Source organism: Myxocyprinus asiaticus, chromosome 12, assembly GCF_019703515.2.
Source record: "Myxocyprinus asiaticus isolate MX2 ecotype Aquarium Trade chromosome 12, UBuf_Myxa_2, whole genome shotgun sequence".
NCBI lineage: Eukaryota > Metazoa > Chordata > Actinopteri > Cypriniformes > Catostomidae > Myxocyprinus > Myxocyprinus asiaticus.
This window is the reverse complement of record NC_059355.1, coordinates 23,597,692-23,622,855: the sequence shown is the minus strand read 5'-3', so window position 1 is coordinate 23,622,855 and position 25,164 is coordinate 23,597,692.

The following is a 25,164-nucleotide window of genomic DNA, read 5'->3' as shown; positions in this document are numbered from 1 at the left end:
CTCCGTGCGCAAGGTAGCAGCATTCTCGCCCTTCACCGAGGTGAAGTGGATGCCACTGAACCTGGGCGGAAGCCTGGTGAACTGAATCACGTAGCCGAGTCGGACAGTCCGGACCAGCCATCGCGACGGGTTGGAAAGCGCAAGCCACGCGTCCAAGCTCCGGGCGAGGGGTACCAAGGGGACAATCTTGTCAGACGTACCGGTGGGTGGGGCCTCGCGTGGGGCGGAGCCTGAGGTGCCACGCCATGTTGTGGCCATGCTGAGTTCAGGGACATCGAAGCACTTACCTGACTCCTTTTGACCACCCCCGGAACAGCCTCGGATGGGGGAGGAAGAGGCCTATCCTCGTGACTAGTGGAGACTGTCACATCGGGGGTGGCTACATATCCCTCCCCCGCCCAGCATTTGGCAAATCGGACCACTCTTCCATTCTGCTTCTGCCCGCTTACAGGCAGAAACTGAAACAGGAAGCACCCACCCTCAGAACGATCCAGTGCTGGTTGGACCAATCAGACTCTACACTACAAGATTGTTTTGATCACGCGGACTGGGAGATGTTCCGGTCCGCCTCTGATGATGACATAGAGCTTTACGCTGATAGCGTAATGTGTTTCATCAGAAAGTGCGTAGAGGACGTTGTTCCGACCAAAACAATACGGATCTATCCAAACCAGAAACCTTGGATTAATAGCGATGTTCGCGTGGCACTTAATGTGCGGACTTCCGCTATTAATTACAGGAACGCGGAGGAGCATAAAAAAGCCAGTTATGCCCTCCAGAAAAAGCAGGTCTCCAAAAAATCAGAACAGCAAAACGTCAGTACAGGAACAAGATTGAAGGACAGTTTGACACCACCAACTATAGAAGCATGTGGGAGGGAATTAATATCATCACGGACTTTAAAGGGAATAAAAACTCCGCCGTGAACACCGCTGCCTCTCTCCCGGATGAGCTAAATAATTTTTATGCTCGTTTCGAGGATAAAATAACACCTCCCTCGAGGAGAGAGCTCTCACGGCCGAAGCTACAGAGGTTAGTTCACTCTAACCGTCTCTGTAGCGGATGTAACCCGATCTTTCCGATGGGTGAATATCAGCAAAGCCGCGGGTCCAGACGGCATTCCGGGCCGCGTCATCAGAGCGTGCACGAACCAAATGGCTGGCGTTTTTACAGACATTTTCAACCTTTCCCTCTCTTTGTCTGTAGTCCCCACATGCTTTAAAACGTCCACCATTGTGCCTGTTCCAAAGCAATCCAAAATTACTTGCTTAAATGACTGTCATCCTGTTTCTCTGACCCCCATCATCAGCAAATACTTTGAGAGACTAATCAGAGATTACATCTGCTCTGTGCTGCCTCCATCACTAGACCCATTGCAGTTTGCTTACCGCAACAACCGCTCCACTGATGATACCATTGCATCTACAATACACACTGCTCTCTCCCACCTGGAAAGAAAGAACATTAATGTGAGAATGCTGTTTGTAGACTACAGCTCAGCATTCAACACCATTGTGCCCTCCAAGCTTGATGAGAAACTCCGGGCTCTGGGCTTAAACAGCTCGCTGTGCAGCTGGATACTGGACTTCCTGTCAAGCAGACGCCAGGTGGTTAGAATAGGCAGCAACATCTCCTCATCACTGACCCTCAACACTGGAGCCCCACAGGGCTGTGTTCTCAGCCCACTCCTGTATTCTCTGTACACACATGATTGTGTAGCAACACACAACTCCAATGCCATCATTAAGTTTGCTGATTATATGACGGTGGTAGGTCTGATCACTGACAATGATGAAACAGCCTACAGAGAGGAGGTGCACACTCTGACACACTGGTGTCAGGAGCACAACCTCTCCCTCAATGTCAGTAAGAAAAAGGAGCTTGTGGTGGACTTCAGGAGAAGAGATGGAGAACACAGTCCCATCACCATCAATGGAGCACCAGTGGAGAGAGTCAGCATCTTCAAGTTCCTGGGTGTCCACATCACTGAGGAACTCACATGGTCCATCCACACTGAAGCCGTTGTGAAGAAGGCTCATCAGCGCCTCTTCTTCCTGAGACGGCTGAGGAAGTTTGGAATGAACCGCCACATCCTCACACGGTTCTACACCAGCACTGTAGAGAGCATCCCGACTGGCTGCATCTCCGCCTGGTACGGCAATAGAACTGCCCACAACTGCAAAGCCCTGCAAAGGGTGGTGCGAACTGCCAGACATATCATCGAATGTGAGCTTCCCTCCCTCCAGGACATATATACCAGGCGGTGTGTGAAAAATGCTCGGAGGATCATCAGAGACTCCAGCCACCCGAGCCATGTGCTGCTCTCACTGCTACCATCAGGCAGGCGGTATCGCAGCATCAGGACCCGCACCAGCTGACTACATGACAGCTTCTTCCCCCAAGCAATCAGACTTTTGAACTCTTGATCTCCCACGATCAATACATCAGCACTACACTTTATTACTCTTATATCTCACACTTGACTGTCATAAATTATATTATTATTATATTATATTCTCTCTTAACAACACACTGGCAACTTACTATCAACCTACAGCCTGAATGTCAATATAGTACAATACAACCTACTGTACATTTTATATATACTATATATATATATTTATTGTATAATGTGTATTCTATATTGTGTGTATTGTATGCTGTACATTGAATGTTATTATTTGTATATTGTGTTATATGTAATTATGTGTATATTAGATTTTAAATTGTGTTGTGTTAATCTGATGTTTATTGTAAATTGGTATATCTCATCTCTGTCACGACTACTATGTTGCTTGGAACTGCACCCAAGAATTTCACACACTATTGCACTTGTGTATATGGTTGTGTGACAATAAAGTGATTTGATTTGATTTGAGATGTCTCTGTTCAGCTGCTTCATGTATGCCAGGGTTCACATTCTGCAGCAGATGTTGCAATACACTCCAGGACATTAGCAGCCCAAAGTGAATGGAATGAAATTTTACTCAAGACTGTGTTCAGAGAGGAACTGAACTCGCATGTAAGGGTGAGGATTCAACTCTCACTGAATTCATTTAATTGGCAGTAAGGATTGATAATTTACTGCGCAATTCACCACTCTCAAAGATTAGCTCCAAGTCACGACCATCAGTCCATAGTCAAGTTCAGGCATGCCCCGAAGCTCTTGAACTGATGCAGATCACCTATACCAGAGTTTCTGATGAAGAACGCGATCGTCATCATCGGGAGCAACTTTTATTACTGTGGTGAAGGGAATCTTCGAAACTCCACATGCCCTCACAAAGGCAAGAAATATCAAGACTCTAGAACTATTGTGAGTACCATGAACATTTCATCTCCCATAAACCGCAGTTTCTCTCTTCCCACTGAGCTCTCCTTTGATAAACAGATTTCAGTTTCTGCACTCGTCGACTCTGGGGCTGCTGTGAATTTAATTTACCAAGGTCTAGTATGACAGCTCCATATCCCTACAGTACCTTGTATACCCACCATTAACATTACTGCTGTAATGCACCTATAGGCATTATCACTCACCAAACTATTCCAGTGACACTATGGGTTGGATTATTTCACACAGAGATCACATCTTTCTATATCATCAACTCACCCAAGTATCTTCTCATCCTTGGTCACCCATGGCTGGCTATCCATGATCCCATCATCTCCTGGAACCAGGGCGAGTTAAAACAATGGTCAGATTATTGTCAGTCTAATTGTCTTCATGTCACAGTCACCATGTCATGTTTGACTACCAGCGTTGAATCCAGGTCCCCGGGGAGTATTCTGAATTTACGGAAGTATTCAGCAAAGTCAAGGCAACCCAACTACCCCCTCATCGTCCATGAGACTGCGCTGCTGAGTTACTACCCAACATGGCACCCCCGAGGAGCAAAGCCTATCCATTGTCAGGACCTGAAACCATGGCCATGGAGACTTGTGTCGAGGAGGCTTTAGCTTCAGGGTTCATTCATCCTTCCACTTCACCAGCTGCAGGAGGCTTTTCCTTCATCGAGAAGATGGAGGGCTCTGTCCATGCATAGACTATCGAGGATTGAACACAGTAACAATCAAGTACAGGTACCCACTTCCTCTTGTTCTGTCTGCCCTAGAACAACTACGTGAAGCATGCATCTACACAAAACTGGATTTGAAAAGTGCATACATCCTGATTCATATCAGAGAGGGAGACGAGTGGAAAACCGCATTTATCACCACTAGAGGGCACTATGAATAGCAGGTGATGCCTTATGGCCTGGCCAACGCACCAGCTGTGTTCCAGTCATTCATCAATGAGATCTTCAGAGACCTTCTCAACAGATGTGTCATCGCCTACATTGACAACATACTCATACTCCCAGGATAAAGCACAACACAAAGACGTTAAAATGGTCCTCTTCCGCCTGCTGAAACACCAATTCTATGTGAAAGCAGAGAAATGTGAGTTCCATGTTACCCATTCAACGTTCTTAGGGTATATCATCAGCCATAGAGGTGTTGAGATGGAAGACTCCAAGAATAAGTCAGTCACGGAGTGACCAAGACCCAACACTGTTAAGGAGCTACAACATTTCCTGGGTTTTGCGAACTTCTACAGGAGGTTTATCCGCAACTACAGTCCCATCTCTGCCCCCCTAATATCTTTGCTTAAAGCAAAACCGTCCAAGCTACCATGGAGTGACTCTGTTCAAAAAGCCTTCGACACCCTCAAGACAAGTTTCACGACCGCCCCCATTCTAAAGCTCCCAGATCCTAACCAACCGTTCATTGTGGAAATGGATGCCTCAGACTGCGGCATAGGGGCGGTTCTCTCTCAATGCCACGATAACCCTGGAAAACTTTATCCTTGTGCTTTCTTTTCCCACAAACTGAACACAGCAGAAAGGAACTATGATGTTGGAAATGAAGAACTACTCTCCATGTAGGCTGCACTAGAAGAGTGGTGCCACTGGCTTGAAGGTTCTGTCCATCCATTCCAAGTAATCACCGACCATAAGAACCTTGAATACATCAAGGGAGAAAAATGTCTGAATCCACGACAAGCCCGATGGTCACTCTTCTTCACAAGGTTCCAATTCAGTCACCTACCACCCTGGCAGTAAGAACTGCAAAGCTGATGCTCTCTCCTGTCATCATGATCCCCTTCACAACATACCTCAAAACGAATCTATACTCCCACCTTCTGTCATCCATGCACCCATAAGCTTGGACATCATGGAAGAGATCCAAAGAACCCAACAAGCAGACCCAGCACCACCTGAATGCCCTCCAACAAAACATTATGTACCACGCACTCTACGCCAAAGAACAATCCAATGGATCCATACCTCCCTCAGCACTGGACACCCTGGCATCCAGGAAACTATAAACCTGGTACGTAACTTATTTTGGTGGCCTTCAATCATTAATGATGTCACAGCATACATTAAAGCATGTCAAGTTTGTGCAATGTCTAAAACCCCCAGGGAACTGCCAGCCGGCCTGCTGCAGCCACTGCCTATCCCTCAGAGACCATGGTCCCATCTGTCCGTCGACTTCATCACTGATCTGCCAAACTCCAATGGGTATTCCACCATCTTTGTTATCATTGATCGTTTCTCTAAGTCACGCAGACTAATTCCCATGAAAGGTCTACCCACTGCCATGGAAACCGCTAACGCTCTGTTCCACCAAGTTTTCAGGATCTATGGTCTTCTAGAAGACATATTGTCTGACCGGGGACCACAGTTCACTTCCAGAGTCTGGCAGGCTTTCTGTAAACAGCTGGACATCAACGTCAGCCTCATGTCTGGTTATCACCCAGACGAATGAGGCTGGTATCCCTTCAGCCGACCACCAGAGGGAGCCCTCTCCCGAATACTGACATTGTACCATTTCTTCTATTGTTACTTCCTGTTTGAACCATATAAATAGCCATGCTCTTCCATTGTGACTTTGTGAAGTAGTGCCAGTTTCACTGCCTTACCAAGCGTTATTTTCATTGCCTGTTTATTTGCCTACTTATGACCATTGTTCCTGTTTCACTGGATTACCGTTATTGGATTACTGTTTTGCTCTGTTTGCCTGGTTGGACTGATTACCCATGTAATGACTACTTTGCCTGCTTCAACGATTACGTCTCTGCCTAGTGTCTTGGATTTGTTTGCTGATTATAATAAACTTCTTGCATATGGATTCTACCTTCACCTCCATGTCAAGTCCCTTACACACTCTTTATACAGATCACAAGAACTGCCTATTGTACCAGACATCTTTTACTCATTTGTTCCTGACTCCCAAGGTTATTTGTTCACCCCGAAGTGTGTCTTGGCAAAAACTAAGCCAAAGAAAATGTAAGTTTCGGTTGCGTTTGACTTTTTTTTAATTTTTTTTTTTTTTATGTATAAGCAATTTATGAAGTGTCTATTATATTTGCCTCTCACTCTTTCTGTACAGACCAGAAAACCTGTCTAGTGCACTGAAGATCTTACACACACATTGGTTCCTGACTTCCAAGGTGATTTCTTCGCTAAGAAGAAACCAAAGCAGAGGAAAGTGTAAGTTTCAGTTGCTAAATTTTGGTTTTTCTATAATCAGTTAGTTCTCTCTCTCTCTCTCTCTTTCTCTCTCGTTTAGTGTGTGGACCAGAACTGCCTAGTGGACAGCAGATTTTTCACTCCTCTCTTCCTAACTCTCAGTGGAATGTCACCACTAAGAAGAACGTCTTGGCAAGACCAAGTGTCAGGTGTATTTTGTTGATTCATGTCTTATTTTGAAAAGTTTAGTTCCTGTTCCCCAGTCATGTGATGTCTTGTTTTCCCTCCATGTTCATGTGTCATGTTTTCATTGGTTTATTGTTTAATTATCTTGTTATCAGTTCTGTTTGTTCATTGGTTTATGTTCTCCCATGTCTTGTATTTAAGCCCTCATGTTTTCATTGTCTAGTTGTCAAGTATTAGATGTGAATGTTGTTTTGTTGCCAAGCCAAGCCATAGTCAAGTCTAGTTTATGTCAAGTTCATGTTTTTGTTAAATCACGTTTATAGTTAGGGTTTTGGATTCACTTTTGTAAATAAACTGCACTTGGGTTCTCATCATCATCATCTTCATCTTCATCATTGCCAGTTCCAGCATACGTTACACCAAGGAAAATAAGAATTTTTGACTATTTTTTCAACCTGTAAAATTTTCTGATATTCATTCTGCAAATCAGATTTGAGAAACGGATCAATATTTAAGTCCACTTTTACTGTAAATCTATACTATCACATTCTGGTGTGGAAGTGACTTCCACACATTCATCCACATACAGGTCGGGGCTGGTTAAAGGTGGAGATTTATTGTAAAAAAAGGACTTAAATGTTGATCTTTCTCACCCACACCTATCATATCACTTCTGAAGACATGGATTTAACCACTGGAGTCATATGGATTAATCTTATGCTGCCTTTATATGCTTTTTGGACCTTCTGAGTTCTGGTCACCATTCACTTGCATTGTATGGACCTACAGATATTACTTTCTTCCAAAAACCTTCATTTGTGTTCTGCAGAAGAAAGTCATACACATCTCGGATGGAATGAGGGTGAGTAAATGATGAGAGAATTTTAATTTTTCTAACCAACTAACCATTTAAACCATTGACAACGTACTGAGTTGTTCATGACCGAAACAGGTGTAATTATACTTTATTAATATCTTTATTAAATATTATATTTAATATTTGCATCTACAAATCTATCAAGAGAATTTAGCAGTGTTTAAGCATTATAAGAGTTTTTCCCACAAATCAAAACAAAGCATATCTTTCATTTTGTGAACTGCTATGCATGACTATACAAAAAAGACAACAATATGGCCCAAAAGTGATTTGAAGTTCAGTTACGTCCTGATGTCATTGTAATATCATAAGTTACTCTTACTCATAATTTATCCAGCCCCTTTCTCTTGTTAAACAAGATTGCTGAACTAAAAGAACGACAAGCCGTCTCTTCTCGTTCAGTCGGTCAGCAGATCCTGATCTTTGCTCGTCCTACACTCGACCCTGCTGATGCACCACTAAATAGTATCTATCCTATATTTTAATGATTTGTATTTATTAATTTTGTGTCCTTAGCTGCTGTGAGGGGAAAAAAAAAAAAAAAATCGCCTGACATGCAACATCACCAACCAGGAGACTGAAGTTAATGTACAGAGATGGCTTCAGTTTACCCCTGAAAGAGATTGAGGAAGTGGTTGAGGAGAAAAAGGCAGGACACTTAACTCACTTATTTAGGACAATTCTGACTAGAGTCTCTCTCACACACACACAGAGAAACAAATGCAGCTATTAGGGTGGGGCAACAAAATAACTACTGTGATCATGCAAATGTATTGTTTTTTTATTTGTTGTTTGATCCCTTTAATTTGTTTAGACTGTGCATGTATATTGTATTAATGCAAGGACTTCCTTTTGTCCCCTCTGCAAAATGTATAACTGATAATTGGAAAACATTGAATTAATTGCATTTTACTTGTTGCAGGTGTTAATTTTATTTTAGTTCTATCTAGTTGGTTTATTTTACTTAAGGTCATTGTAAATGTTTTGTGCCTGTGCACTGAAATAAATAAATAAATATATATATATATATATATATATATATATATATATATATATATATATATATATATATATATATTAGTTTTTATTTTTGTGTATGTATACACACACAAATAAAAACTTCATGCAATAGTTGTTTTGTAGTTTATTCTACATGTATATGATTTGGGGATATTATGGCTAAGAGATTCTGTGCAGAAATTGGGTTAGATGAGGCTTGGGTGTGGCTCTGTTATGGGGTTTCTGGTTAAAGGCTGGTGTTGATATGGTATACATAAGGCTGAGATTTGGTACTGATATTATACATGTTCTGGCCCAGTGCAAGGCTGGTTATGGGCTACTGATCAGCTGAGATTTGGGCCAGTTATGGCCCATGCATGGCCCTTTTCTGAAAATCCGGATCTGGTCCACTGGAGGACCGTAATTCATTGCTGTATGTGGGCTGAGGGAAAACAGATTATGTGGGCCAGACAAAAATTACTATGTGGGTGTACTGTTACTTTTTACTTACACTTTTCAAACTTAAAAAAAAATGGTTCTTACAACTTATGCACTTGTGTTTTACACATATTTCAATTGCTCAGAAGCCATACAATACCTTTGTGTTAGAACCAGACTGAAAATCATTATTCAATGATAAGTTTACACTTCAATGAGCTGGTTGCTTGAGAACTGCTGTGACCAGATCATTGTCAGTGAACTGAAAGTGAGAATTGAATCAGTCCAAATCCTGAACAATTCTTTCAGAACCGGATCAACTGATTTACTGCAAAGAACCCATAAAAAAAAAAAAAACAAATCTGATTCCTTCGAATTTCTTCTTTTGTGGTCCTCTGGTGTGGAAAGATGAGTAAATGGTGACATCATTTTTGGGTGAACCATTCCTTGAAGACCTGATAGTTTCTCAGTCAGAACTAAAAAATATATACTGTTATGCAAATGTAAATATTAGTAAATATATTAAATGAATTATTTAAATATGATTTGTTTTGACATCTATTCAATTTGACCATGTGGCTGCCAGCCATGAGCATGAGATTGTAAGAGTTTTTCTGCTGAAAACATGCATGATACTATAGGACATGCAAGAGGGAAATCACAGAGGAGCATAAATACATCTCTTTAAGACTGCAGCCTAGACATAAATGAGTGAATTGAATAAAGTTTAATCTCTAAAACTCTGTGTGTGTCTTTACCCCAGCAACAGATCACAGGTTTGAGAGTGTGGTCAGTGGGTTGGGGGAAGGAGGGAGAGAGAAAGGGGGTCCTCTTACTTGAGTGATTCTGCACCATTTAATCAGATATCGGAGAGAGCCTTAAACCAACACACGAGTCCCACAGAATACTAATAGACGTAGCTCTAAATTATTTTCCTCTTAAAAAGAGTTGTGCTTGTGACGTGTTGTTTTTAACAAGGAATGCAATTATACTTCAGCCTTAATATCTCAGAGCTTGTCACTGCCTGGCAACGCTTGCCAACTGCAATCAGAAATAACTCTGTCCCCTCAACTTAATGAATAACAAGTACTAGGCCATAAACTTGTAGTCATCCTCTATCCAATCACATTGTCTTGAGTAATTAAAATGATTAGCTTAATTAGCTTAACTAAATTTGACTACAGGACATGGCCATATGGTAGAGCAAAACAAAGATGGGAGCTAATTAAAGTTAAAATAATGCAGGTTTTAATTAACTCAACCCTTAGGCATCAACATTTTCAAATTTATCCAAGCTGATAATTAAAAAGTCCTCTTGCCCAAGCAACATTTCTTCTTGGAGCTAATTAAATCTGGAAATGAATTAGCAACATGGTGCTCCAAATATTAATTCCTGCTAGAAGATGACTTCACTTTCTAATGAAATTAATTAGGTGCACTGGACTCTCAATCAGACTCAGGCTATGTCCGTGAGCACAGACCCCATGTAATCAAGTACTGGGCTACAGGCCCCAGGGCAGAAATTTACAATTGTAATAAACACTCTTTAACTGTGTGCTGCTCTTAATATACCAAATGAACATGTAGATATATTTATGCCAAGGGCATCTGCATGTAATGCTAGAGCGGTGGTAGCAGCTAGTTAAAATAGCTATTTTTTTTTAATTTTTTTTTATCATACTGTTTGTGTTTGTGCTGCTGAAATCCATGATGACACCAGATGTACCAGGGTGTGCTTGGCTCCTGTGTTTGTGTAGTGTGTGTGTGTCCATGTTCATTAGTTTAACAGCGACTCATTGGAATGATAAAATGCATGACAAGGCAATAAAAACCTGTGTTTTGAAAAATATGTCTGTCGTTCCGATGTGGTAAATTTATATACTCAAGCATATCTGTAAAATAAACTTCATTAGCTAACCAATAAAGAAGCTAATTAAACATAATGCATTGTTCTATGGGCTCACCTGATAAAAAAAAAAAAAAAAACAGCACGGGAAGAAGCCATCATGCTTGAGACGTCTCCTTTGGAAGGGCATCATCAAATGCAAATGCTCCTGTTTGTGAAGGGGTGACTTTTACAAGCACGGGCATGAATAAACTATTTGATGGCACTATATTCCAGCACAAGACATTTTTTCACAGTCTTTCACAGCTTCACACCACAGATTTGCATAGATACAATCTCCAGATTCAAATTACAATTTAGACTCATTCTGGAAAGCCATCACTGTATCTGGCATTGCTTATCTCTATAGCGAGACTCGGAGAGGACAAAGTGGATGTCTCTCAAGGATTCTTTTGAATTTATCACCCTTTTTTTGAGTGTTGTTTTATTACATTTGCCATCAGTTGAGCCGTGAATCAATTTAGAGACACAATGCGCACACCCAGCTGCTAAGGAAATAGCTAGATGACAAGACAATTTTTACTGAAGATTGTGCGTGATTTATGGAAGGCCTTTGTGTTTTTCACCTAAGCTTATGTCTAATAATTATCTGCATTCCTGGCCAATTGTGTGGCAGCTCATCTAGGTGTTATCCATCACTGTGGCAGACAAACAACTGAAGTGCCCAACACAAAGAGCATGACCCCCTTAATGTGCTTTGTCAAAGTAATCAACCTCAAAATAATGGAGACCTGCTTATCCATCCTTTGAAATGTTATCTAGGGACTAACCACTGTGAGACCTTATTCAGGTTCCACTGACCATAGGAACTGTACGAATTTAGGTCTAAAAAGAAGAGAAATGTTTTGTTTTTTTTGGTCTTTGGTCTTTCGATGCTTCATATATGAGCAGAGGCGGACCTACGGGACAGGCAAGCCAGGCAATTGCCTGGGGCCCCAAGCTGGGGGCCCCCCACGGGTGGCAATAACACTAGTTCACTGCAACGATACTTGAAACCAATGATTGGCAATGCTTAGCTGACTAGAATGACATTTTTGAAAAAAAAAAAAAAAAACCCTAGAGGGGCACCCATCCATTTAGCTACAAATTCAAGTAAGAGCAGAATTTAAAATGTTCAGAAGGTCCCGTTTTTTTTTTTTTTTTTTTTGCCTAGGGCCCCCAGAGTCCCTAGGATCGCCTCTGTATATGAGGGAGACCAGGGCTAGTTGTCACACTTTTTACTCCAAAGAATTTGTCTGAGGGTCTGTGTATAGGCACCTTAAAATCATGGCTATAAAAAGCTATTGAAGATTTCCATCGTTATTGCCCATAAAAACAAAATAAAAAAAAAAAAAATAATAATAATAATAAAAAAACATACAGCTCATTAAATACACACTGACCTTTTATTGTAAAAGGGGTCACAATCACTGTTCACTAAATTTAAACATTTAAACAATCATGAAATACAGAACAATTCATGAGACAGCACAAATGCAAAATGTAACTTACAAAAATATCAAACTATTGTTTTAGCCAACAAATAATGTAATAAATAAATTAAGTACACTTACATTTGTTCTCAAAAGTTTGCATACCCTTGGAGAATTGGTAATATATGTACCATTTTTAAAGAAAACATGAGTGAGAAGGCAAAACACATTTCTTTTATTTCTTATTGGATTCATATTCAACTCTAGGTTATAACAGAATGGCCAATCACAAAACAAAACATGGCAACAAAGAAAAAAATGAAATGACCCCTGTTCAAAAGTCTGCATACCCTTAGTTCTTAATACTGTGTATTGCCCCCTTTAGCATCAATGACAGCGTGCAGTCTTTTGTAATAGTTGTCTATGAGGCCCCAAATTCTTGCAGGTGGTATAGCTGCCTATTCGTCTTGGCAAAATGCCTCCAGGTCATGCAAAGTCTTTGGTCGTCTTGCATGAACCGCACGTTTGAGATCTCCCCAGAGTGGCTCGATGATATTAAGGTCAGGAGACTGCGATGGCCACTCCAGAACCTTCACCTTTTTCTGCTGTAACCACTGGAGGGTCAACTTGGCCTTGTGCTTAGGGTCATTGTTGTGCTGGAAAGTCCAAGAGCGTTCCGTGAGCAGCTTTCGTGCAGAAGAATGCAAATTGTCTGCCAGTATTTTCTGATAACATGCTGCATTCATCTTGCCATCAATTTTCACAAGATTCCCAGTGCCTTTAGAGCTCACACACCCCCAAAACATCAGTGAGCCACCACCATGCTTCACAGTGGGGATGGTATTCTTTTCACTATAGGCCTTGTTGACCCCTCTCCAAACATAACGCTTATGGTTGTGACCATAAAGCTCTATTTTGGTCTCATCACTCCAAATTACAGTGTGCCAGAAGCTGTGAGGCGAGTCAAGGTATTGTCGGGCAAATTGTAACCGGGCTTTTTTGTAGCATTGGCGCAGTAAAGGCTTCTTTCTGGCAACTCGACCATGCAGCTCATTTTTGTTCAAGTATCGTCGTATTGTGCTCCTTGAAACAACCACACCGTCTTTTGTGACCTGTATTTCTCCTGAGGTTACCTGTGGGTTTTCTTTGTATCCCGAACAATTCTTCTGGCAGTTGTGGCTGAAATCTTTCTTGATCTACCTGACCTTGGCTTGGTATCAAGAGATCCCCGAATTTTACATTTCTTAATAAGTGATTGAACAGTAATGACTGGCATTTTCAAGGCTTTGGATATCTTTTGGATATCTAAGTATCAAACTCATTGACTATTTATACACAGGCACTAATTGCAATTTAAAAAGCCACAGGTGTGGAAAATTAACCTTTAATTGCCATTTTAACCTGTGTGTGTCACCTTGTGTGTCTGTAACAAGGCCAAACATTCAAGGGTATGTAAACTTTTGATCAGGGCCATTTGGGTGATTTCTGTTATCATTATGATTTAAAAAGGAGCCAAAAAACTATGTGATGATAAATGGCTTCATATGATCACTATCCTTAAATAAAAGACAATTTTTTTGCATGATCAGTCATATTTTCAAAATCAATGCCAAAATTTCACAATTTCTGCCAGGGTATGCAAACTTTTGAGCACAACTGTATATCATGTGAATTACATGCGACAACTTTCAGCAGTTAAAATGTGAGAGCTTGCTCCACCCTGACATGAAAAATGTTATGAACCAGGATGTGAATAATACCCTTGCACTGAGAACACAGTTCAAAATTTCAGTTAAATCTACTGTTACCTTCCCTGAGTGTATGCCCGTGTGTTTTCATGTGTTCGCTCGCTAACCCAAAAGCTAACATAATATATTGAAATTTTGGTTTGAATGCTAGAATTCACAATATTATTCTAATTTAACCCTTGAATGCAGTTACAGGACAGTTTGACCCATTTGAACTTTTTGGCCTGAATCTTCACAACATCCTTCATAATGTTTGTATCTGACAATGTAAAAATGATTAATTTCATGGATATATAAATGACGGTATATAAAAAAAGTAATAAAGAAGTTGTTACAGGCCAATTTAACCCGATTCATATAAAAACTTACAAGAAAGCTTTAATCTGCCAGAAAACGTGCATTTTAAAACTGTAATGCAGTGTTAGAAATCAACATACAAAACCACTGCTAGAGCGACTTTAAATATAATATTATATTATATATATATATATATTATAGTTACTGAGCCCTTGTGACAACTTCGCAGTGTCACAACCAGCACCAGTCTCCCCTGTGTCTTAAAAAGTGAACACACTCATGTCTGATGTTTTCACAATGCTGCATGTACCCTTTTTTATATATGGACCTTTTAGACATTTACAAAATTGAAATAATTGTGTTTACAGGCTCTTCCAGCACTGCTCAGTCAACACAAACATCAAACAGTTCTGAAGAGCGACCACTGTTTGATTCGGTGATAATTAATATTTAATGTATTCTGGTGGCAAATTTGATCCGCTATGCACATAATTTCAAATACCATTATGCTGTGTGATGACAAGCACAGGGACAGTCAGAGGACTTGAGTACACATGTGAGACCAAAAAAATCCGATGAGACTTACAACAGACTAATAAGATCACTCTTAATGTTATCTAGTCTGAGACATTAGTGAATTTCAAATTAAAGGTACAGCTGGCACAAACTTGTTATGTGCTCCTCACACAAATAGAATACTTACATCAGTCAGGCTGCATGTGAAGTACCATTGGACGTGAGTGTGAAGCTTGTTAGGCCCCTCATCAAAGACATCACATGCCCAAAAAGCCATTTAGGTCCCAGGGTGCCAGTTTCTCTCATATCTTCTCAGCTCACTCTCATGTATTTTCCCTTACTTACAAACCATTAAGATGGAAAATTTCATCTAGATGCCCTCTCTGTCCAATTTTCATCATTTAAGAGACTCGAAGTAAAACAAGAGAGGGATTTTTTGGTTATCTCAGAACTCGGTAAAAAAGAGCTTCACTCTACTTGAGGAAGGAGTGTCAGAGCATCCGCCATAATTGGGGCCAAATGGAGTCTGAATATCAACAAGGTGTTTTCAGACTTCATAGACAAAAGCCATGGAAAAGCTTTTGATTATATTTCTGTTTACAGAGTGACATTTCCAGTGATCTCATCACTCAGGACATGTTTAGTCCACTGCAGAACTCCACAAATGCACAATGGATTAATCAGAATGAATGCATCTTAGAGAAAGAAAAATAGATTAGAGGCATCACAGTCCAGCTCATTCAATCAAATATTTAGCTTGGCTCAAGTTAAAGGGGGGCAGAGAAAAAAACTCGTGAAATTATGGAATCTAAATTAAAAGCCTGATTTATGCACTGTTTGTGTGGGTAACAGTGGCTGTGTTGATGTTCAGATCTGAGTGTTGATCTAAGCATTCCTTTGTGATTCTCGCTGCCCTAACACATTTAAGTGTGACTAAAATCAGGTGGAAAGGGTCACGGCAGTGTATTTCTCCAGTGATTCCTTTTAAAACAGTTCAATAGAGCATGCTTGTGCTGAACTTTAAAAGAGCATTAAAAATGACTTGGACCTCTCCTGTGGTGAAGCCTTGTTGAATATTTCCAAGTGATGCTTTTGGAAATGGAAGAGCTACATCAGCCCCTGCTCACTAACCCCTTGAATCCATCCTGCACTTTAATAAGATCAGATAGCACAAAGCACTCATTCTGCAGAACCCTTATCACATATACCTGAAAGAAACGAAGAAAGCAGCCACAGCTCTTTGAACGTTCTTCTGAGTGTCGGCTAAATGAATATTAGCATTAGTCTTTCAGTGAAACCTTCCCCACCCACTGGCAGCAAAGGTCAATTCATGACAGGGTTAAAAACCCTCTCTTCCCATTCCAACTGCACACCACTATAATTACTAAAGGAGTGTCTGCACATAGGGAGAGAGGGAGAGAGAGAGAGAGTGGTCAAAAAGAAATATACAGCATATTAAAGTCTGTCTCAAAGCAAAAGATAAGTTCTTATCTTAATCTACTGACTCAACAAACTTAATTAGTCAGACTGGACTTGCTGAGGAGGAGAGAAAAAACAGGCTACCGGTTTGCCAGTGTTAGTAGGGACATCTTTCAAGTCTTGGAGATGGTTTGTAAGGATTTGGGAGGTGGGGAGGAAGGGGGGTTTGATCATCCTTCGAACTTTTGGCGACAACGCCAACGTGAGCTGCGTTTCTCACAAATGGTATTCCTGCTAAGAGCCACTAATTAGCACCTTATTCCCAGCCAAATAGCTGCACGCTGCAGACAGAACAGGCCAGTTAGAGTATTTATAGTGTTGGTCCTGTGACTGAACATTCAGAATGTTCAGAAAGAGTCCCTTTTAGTAGGGTAATGAGAATTAAGACATGAGTGCACCGTAGATGTATTTCACACCACTGACAACCCTGTGTCCACCTTAAAGTAATGGTTCAAGCAAAAATTAAAATTCTGTCACTCTAAACCCCTATGACTTCGCTTTTTACATGGAACATGAAAGGAAAAAAATATATAATGAACGTTAATAGTGACTATAAAGTATTCTGAAGCCATACGATTACTTTCAAACCTCATTGGTTCTTGTTCATGACGTTGTGACTAGGGATGTGCACAGTTACCATTTTTAACATTCGGTTAACCGCAAGGTTTCGTGAACGGTTAATCGGTGTCGGGACGCAGGAATAAAGGACATTTATTTTAAAGGAATTTCCTCAAACACTTCTCAGAACTGCAGCAAATTAAGTGCACAGTGAACTACAAGTCTATATAGCACAAAACATAAATTTTCAAATGAGCACTGGCAGTGACTGGGGAATGACCTCCGTGGTCGTGAGTACTGGCAGCGACTGGGGAACGACCTCCGTGGTTGTGAGCACCGGCAGTGACTGGGGAGAAGGTGTCCTTTTCCTTTTCCTTTTCCGGACAGCTGGGAGCATAGTCACTGGAGCGGATGAGGCCACAGGCATAGGCGCTGGCTCGTTGGCCGTGGCAGGCATGTGTGCTGGCTCGTTGGCCGTGGAAGGCTTGGAGCAAGGAGCCGTGGAAGGCTTGGACGAGGAAGCAGAAGATGCAGATTTTGGTCTGGGGTTCCCGCCATAATCCACTGTGTAAAGGGATCTGCAAAGTTCCAGAGCCTTCTCCACATATTTGCAGAGTGTCCAGTGAGTATCGCTGGAGGCATCAGTTTCTTCAGTGCACTATTCCGGAAGGTCCGGAAGAAAACCACCAGAGAGCGGTCTGGATAGTGCACTAAATTTGCTAGCTCTAAAAACTCACGGACGTGATCCTCAACTGGACTGTCCCCTTGCTTTAGAAGCAGAATTCTGACAGCCGCTAGATCCATTTTTGGTCAGTCTTTCTGTGACGAGGCAGACGAAGAATGATGATCTAAACGCAGCTTTTAATGAAACAAAAGATAAACAAGGTAACTCAGAATAAAAGGAAAAAAACACAGGGAACCAGGCACAGAACATGACAACACATTTGAAGACTGACAAAGAAACCAGGGGAAACAAGGGCTTAAATACACAAGGGCAAACAAAGGAATGAGGAACACATGGGGAAAACAATCAGGGGAAAACCAAAGGACTACAAAACTAACAGGAAAAAGGAAAGGGGAACTAAACAAGAATTTCAACATAAAAGTCAATGCAAAAAACAGGGAATAAGTGACACACTGCCAGTAAATGCACTCTGCATGGGCAGCTTCTCATTTTCGTGAGGGAGCGAACGCAAGTATTGTCATGTGCATAGAGTCCCGCTGCTGCGGTTAAATAGCCTTGTCATGGTGCTTTACATTTACATTTACATTTATACATTTGGCAGACACTTTTATCCAAAGCGACTTACAAAAGAGGAACACTTAAGCTAATCATCTTAAGGAGACAAGTGCAAAAGTGCAATATTACGCTTTGATTTTTAAATGATTTAAAATTAAATTACATCGAACTTGTCTAATTATTGTAGTAAATATGCACTCCAGAGCAAAATGGAAAAACCTTTTATCAAGCACTGAAAAGTTGCTTGATGAAAAATAAACTGGAGTCATATTTAATGGTGTAACAAACAGTCACATAAAGTACTCTTCTTCAGAACGCAGCATCGAATGAAACAACACAGGTGTTTCTAGATGCGTTTAGAAAAATGTAAGTCTTTTTAACTTTACTGGGTGTCTAAAAATGAGCCGATTCTGTGCGAGGCATTGAAAGAAAAAAGTGAGATTCAGCGCAACAGTCAAAGATGTCCATCCATTGCGTGTCAGTATCACTGATATATAAAAGAAAAATAGCACAGATGCACACAAAAGCATATTTGAGCAGCCCCTAACTCGCCCTAAACTTGAAAAACTGAACCCAACCCGGCCGGAAAACCTGATGGTTTGTCGGAGCTCGTTGAGCTCGGATCAGGTTGAAGACCTCTATTGCACGTTTAGAATAACCGAATAGTGATTTTGATAGTCGAATAGTGACGCGTCGAACGGTTAACCAAATGTCGACTATCCGTGCACATCCCTAGTTGTGACGTTTGGTTACGGGATAAACAAGAACCAACAAGGTTTGATGTTATTGAAGTTTATACTATAGTGGCCCTGTATGATTTGACAGCTGTTTACAGGATCATATTGCTTTAGAAGACTGGCAATAAAGTAAACAATTTGTATTGAGTACTTTAACTGTAGTTTCATGGTGCTATTTGCCCTTTTTTTAGCTTGACAGTCCGAAATCAATTAACACTTTCATTATGCAGTTTTCTCTTAGTGTTCCATAGAAGAAATAAACTCTAGAGGTTTGAAGCAACATTAGGGTAAGTAAATAATGACAGAATTTACATTTGCATGAAACATAGAAAAATATATTCTTAGAGGTATTCTTGCATTAGTACTATAGGTGAGACTAAGGAGTCCTCTTCCACCATATTAAAATAACGGAAATCTGCATTCATAAGACAGTTCATACAGTATATAATAACAATATGGACCAGCATATGTTGTGTTTTGGATGATGGTCCAAAGCATGAAATGCTGGATTGCTGGTACAAGGCCTCTTAAGTTAAGTTCTTAAGTTGGTCATCCAGATCATCATAAAGACCACACTGGTTGACAACCTTTTTTATCTGGTGAACAATATGACTGTGCTACTCCACCAGCTAGACCGGCACGAAAGCAGCACTAACCAGCTTGGACCAGCATAGTAATTCATTTTTGTCTAAGCTGGACTTTTCAGCTGGGCTTCTTGATGAAAGAAATGTAAGAAAAACAAAACCATCTTCACAAGAAAACAACACAATTATAAGAAGCTTTCAGTCAAGTCCTCAACTTAATACAATATTTCTCTTCCTTCTCTCTCGTAAGCATCAATCTCTAATGAGAAGAGATTGGGGAGAGCAGATATGCTTTGACCTCTTTCACTTCTCAGCATTTGCTATACACCAGAGACAATTAAAATCACACCAAAGACACGCTCTCTTATAGCACCTTCCCCCTAAGCTACAATTACATCCTGAAAGTAAATAATACAACTCTGTTCACACTCGAAGGCATGGCCAAACAAATGTTCCGGTGTCTTTCCAACTCTTTGCTGCTGGTAGGGTTGTTTTTCCAAATGTGCTGACTAATTGAGCTTAAGATCGTGCACGCACAGTCTGTCTAATTTGCAAGACCACAAATTGCATTGGTGACATAATGAGACCAGCTGTGATTCTGTCATTCCAGAATTTGGACAAACACATGCCCATAGACTTTGCTGAAACTCAAGAGATACTTTTCATACAATGAGTCAAAGAAGAAGGACTGAGAAAGTATGAAGAGATAGAGAGAGAGAAAAAGTAAAAAATGCATGAGGATAAATCTCTTAAGATTCATTTCAAGTGCTTACTGGATAGTGATTCATTTTTCTTTAATTAATTAAAAAAATATAAAACTGCTTTGTTATTGCATTCCTAAATCCCCTAAATCCTCCCTCACCCCCTCTCCTTCTACCTTTTTTTTCTACCTTTTTTACTAGCAGTAAACAAAAGCTCTACACATCTCTCTTGACATTCACACAACTCTAAATTTGCCAGTGTCGGTGAGCAATCGTTCATGTCGGGTGAAATTTGTCTCGCTAGAACACCGTTACTTGGAGATGATTTCTGTGTTCGGGTGAGACAACTTGACAGAAAATCTTTGAGAATTCAGGAATAATAATGATGGAAGCAGAATTAAATGAGGGGAGTTGGAGACTACATCCCAGCAATTTGAGATACTTTTAACATATAAATTGCTCTTCATCCATCCACCCAGTCTGTTAAATCCATCAAAGCTGGCTGTAAAATGACACTGAGTTTGTGAAGTCATAAGAAAAAACGAGAAAAAAATAAAAGAAACCACAATTTTACAATAACCTTTTACAATCAATGCAGCACCCCAGTAGTGGTCCGAGTCATTGTTGTTTCAGTTGTGATATTATAGCAAATGAGAAATATCGCCTCTCAAAGTCAGCCTAAAAGCATTTTTCAGGCTTTAAGCCCATCATGTGTCTGTGTTAGAGATGATATAGGGGCAGAAGCCGTAGGACCAATAGGCTGATCCTCTTTTCCTCTAATGTGTTTTGAAAGGGCAGTTGAGCTCCATGCTGGAATGAGAGTGACATTTAGTTCCCTCAGACACATGTTTTTGTCAGCTGGCCCACACAGCACAGCTCCTGAAAAGCTAGGACATAATGGTAAATATAAAAATAAATAAATAAATAAAAATAAATAAATAAATAAAAACAATTAAATAAATAATAATAAAAAATAACCTAACAATATGCTTGTTTTTACTCAAGTCATCAATCATTGAATCAACCTGAACACACTAGGCTACACCAACAAAACTAATTTTAAGGGTTAGATCATGTAGAAATAGCCCCTTAAGGTAACAATTGCAGGTTTCCACTTTTTACAGTGCTGTTTACACTGAAAAAAATCTTACACAAGCACTAACCAGCAAGTCCAAGCAACATAGTAGATAGTACATTGGTAAATGCTTAAAACGCTGGTCATCCTGGGAGTGCATTTCCTTAACAAAGACTTAACTCAGTGCTTAACCACCATAGTACGATGCATTATTGGAGAAATTAACTAGCTAGTCACGACTGTTTCCTGAAACCCTAGTAACTATGTCGGACATCCATCAATCGAACCACGTTGGTTCAACAATATAGAGCTGTTGTTAATGACATTACACAGGGGGATAATAACTTTGGTGGATACCAAATTATAATAGCTAATTTACTCATAGGCCAGAAAGCCATTTAATGAGCTGTAACAACTTCACAGCAGAAGGGAAGGAGAACACAGGGAAGCGGGTTTTCCAGGCTCAGGTAAGACTTTTAATCGGCCACTTCAGTGCTTTACAACTTCACAAACTCATCAGCTTCACAGGCACGTAGTTACTTAAACACATCAGCTTCACAAATACAACAGAATGAATGTAACAGCTTCAGGAGCACTGTGTCCTTCCTTGTGCCAAACTCTCTCTGTCCTCTGCTGGTGGCGTGGCTGCTTATATGCCACTCTTCCCATGCTCACTGGAATTAGAGACAGGTGTTACACATAATCTAGCTCAGGTGCAAGCGCCCTTACCACCTTCTCTCTCTCCGGACGGATGCTTGACCACACCCCCGCTGCCACATGCGCAAAAGCTGCAAAAGACACGAAAGCGGCATGCACTGTTTAAATGCGGCATTGCACTGCAATAGTGGGGTTTCCCTCTACATCAGACTAAGGTATTCACCTTACGCATTTGAGCACATACGCATTCCCCAAAAACATATAAACGCCACTTGTGCATTAACATAAACACATAAAAGACAGCAATGTAACTCACTGCATAACCACCATAGTACAATGCATCGTTGTAGAAATTAACTAGCTAGTCACAATTGTTTCCCGAAACCATAGAAACCATGTCGCACATCCATCATTCGAACCACATAGGTTGAGTTGTCGTTAATGACGTTACTCAGGGGGTGGAGTAATAACTTTCACAAATATAAATTTTTAATTGGTCATTTACACGTACACCAGAAAGCTGTTTAATCCGCGAAAGCTGCTGAAGTCAAGAAAGCAGCACGCACTGCGTAATGCTACAGATACATTGCACTGCAATAGTGGGATTTTCCTCTACGTCAGACTTCGTTGTTCCCTTGACGCACTTGAGCACATTTGCACATGCGCACACTTCAAAAGCATATTAATGCCACTTATACGTTAACATAAACACATAAAAGCTGTGCTCTCCAACAGAAACCATGTGTGATGAAGCGCTTTCTCTTAACAGCCATTTACGTGACGTTTCAGAACGCTGCTTTCTACAAAACCCTGGAATAAACTGTTTCCTTAAATGCATGTAAGCGTGGTCAAAGTGATGACAGAATGAAAGATATATATGGAATGAAAGAACAGAAGCCTCAGGGATGTCAAATGATATCCACGCAGCAAACTCACAAAGAGCTATGCTTCTAACCACAGGTGGAGAACTGTAGCTCCAACCACACAACTTTGTGATGCTGTTTGTGAATGTTCGTTGAAACTACGGTCCAAATAATTTATTTATGTTGGTAACAATGGTTCCCTATCTGTCACTCACTCGACGTTGTGTCGATGTAGTGACACTAGGGGTCACTCTTGGGAGCCCGAGACACCTCTGGTCTTTGATAAAAGGCCAATGAAAATTGGCGAGTGGTATTTGCATGCTACTCCCCCGGACATACGGGTATAAAAGGAGCTCCCATGACTGTTCATTCACCTCCACTGGATCTGACAGTGCATTTCAGCGGCTTCTGCTTCCTCTGCACTGGTGCACTGCAGAGAATGCCCCTGGGCGCCTCGGCAGAAATAAGAGTATATTTCTCTAAAAGAGTTTATTTCTCTAAAGAGTTTATTTCTCTAAAAGAGCGGCACACACGGAATGTCTTTTTAAAGATGCCTTTCTGTATGTGTGTTATTCCTGGTTGCGCTCGTTATCTCTCGCCTTCTGATGGTCACGATCACTGTCTTTCGTGTTTGGGCACTGCTCACGCGGAGACAGCGTTTGTGGATGGGTCATGTTCTCATTGCGAGAACATGTCCATGGCAACGATGAGGTCGCGGCTTACCTTCGTAAGAAAGCAAGCCACCCCAGAGGCTCCCCGCCTTGGTCCTTCTACCCATGGGTATGAGGCCAGTGCGGCTAGCACTGAGGGCGATTTGTAGACCCCAATGGGACCGCCTCCGCCGGGTATCCCCCCGCGGACCTCCCATTCCCCAGCACGCTCGTCTGCCCCGATCGGGCATCCAGATGAGTCCGCCGGCTCGTCTCATGGCGAGTTCGACATCTTATTTTGAGCCCGCGAAAGTGATGAGCTCTCGAGTGCAGCATCGGAGAGCGGGCTTGTCCAGTCGGACGTGAAAGCCTCAGCTGGGCTCCTCCCTTCGGGTGCGGTCGCCCGGTCACAGGCTGACGCGGCGATGACGACATGCTTTCCTGGACAGCCACGAGCGTCGGGCTAGAGTGGAACCCTCCACTCTCCCCTGAACCCTCATGGCTCAATGATTGGTTCCTGGGCTCACGGCGCCACTCAAAGCGGCCCCCATTCCTTTCTTCCCAGAAGTGCATGAAGAGACAAGGTTGTGGGAGGCAATTTTTACTGCCCGGTCCCAATCTTTCAGCTTCCCTGCCCTCACTACCCTTGATGGTAGGGCAGCCAAGGGCTATTCGGCAATCCCCCCAGTGGATAAAGGCGCTCGTGGTGCACCTATGCCCGCAGAGCGCTGCCACCTGGCACAGGTGCCCAAAGCTCCCGTCCAAGGCCTGTAGGTTTACGTTGTCTTTGACGGCCAAGGCCTACGGTGCCGCTGGACAAGCCGCCTCTGCCCTGCACGCCATGGCTCTCTTGCAAGTCCACCAAGGCGCTAAAGGAACTGCACGAGGGTAATTCCGCCCCAGGATTGATGCAGGAACTGCGCTTGGTGACCAACCTCGCTCTCCGAGCGACGAAGGTCACGGTGCGGTCTCTCGGGCGGACGATGTCCACATTAGTGGTCCAGGAGTGCCACCTTTGGCTCAACCTGGTCGAGATGGGTGAGGCCGACAAGACACGGTTCCTTGCTGCCCCATCTCCCAGGCTGGCCTATTCAGCGACACCGCCGAGGACTTTGCCTAGCAGTTCTCGACAGTGAAGCAGCAGATGGAGGCTATCCGGCATATCCTGCCCCAGCGCGGCTCAAGATCCCGCACCCCGTCTGCTCGTTGCCAAGGGCGTCCCCCTGCGGTGACTGCACCGGCTCCGCCACAGCTCGCCCCTTCAGCCCGGCGAGGAGCCCGCCGCAGGAAGCAGACGCCACCCGTCTCGCGGCTGCCAAGAACCCATGAAAGGCTTCAAAGCACCCCTGAGATGGGCGACCCAGCGATTCAGTTTGCCAGGCATCTGCCCAGGTTCAGCAGTATCCACTTCACCTTGGTGAAGAACGAAAATGCTGCTACTTTGCGTACGGAGATCGCCACCCTCCTACGGAAGGGTGCGATAAAACCTGTCCCTCCGGCTGAGATGAAGCAGGGGTTTCACAGCCCCTACTTCATCGTACTGAAAAAAGGCGGTGGGTTGTGGCCAATCTTGGACCTGCGAGTACTGAACCGGGCTTTACACAGACTCCCGTTCAAGATGCTGATACTAAAACGCATTCTGGCGAGCGTCCAGTATCAAGATTGGTTCGCGGCGGTAGACCTGAAGGACGCGTACTTCCACGTCTCTATTCTACCTCGACACAGA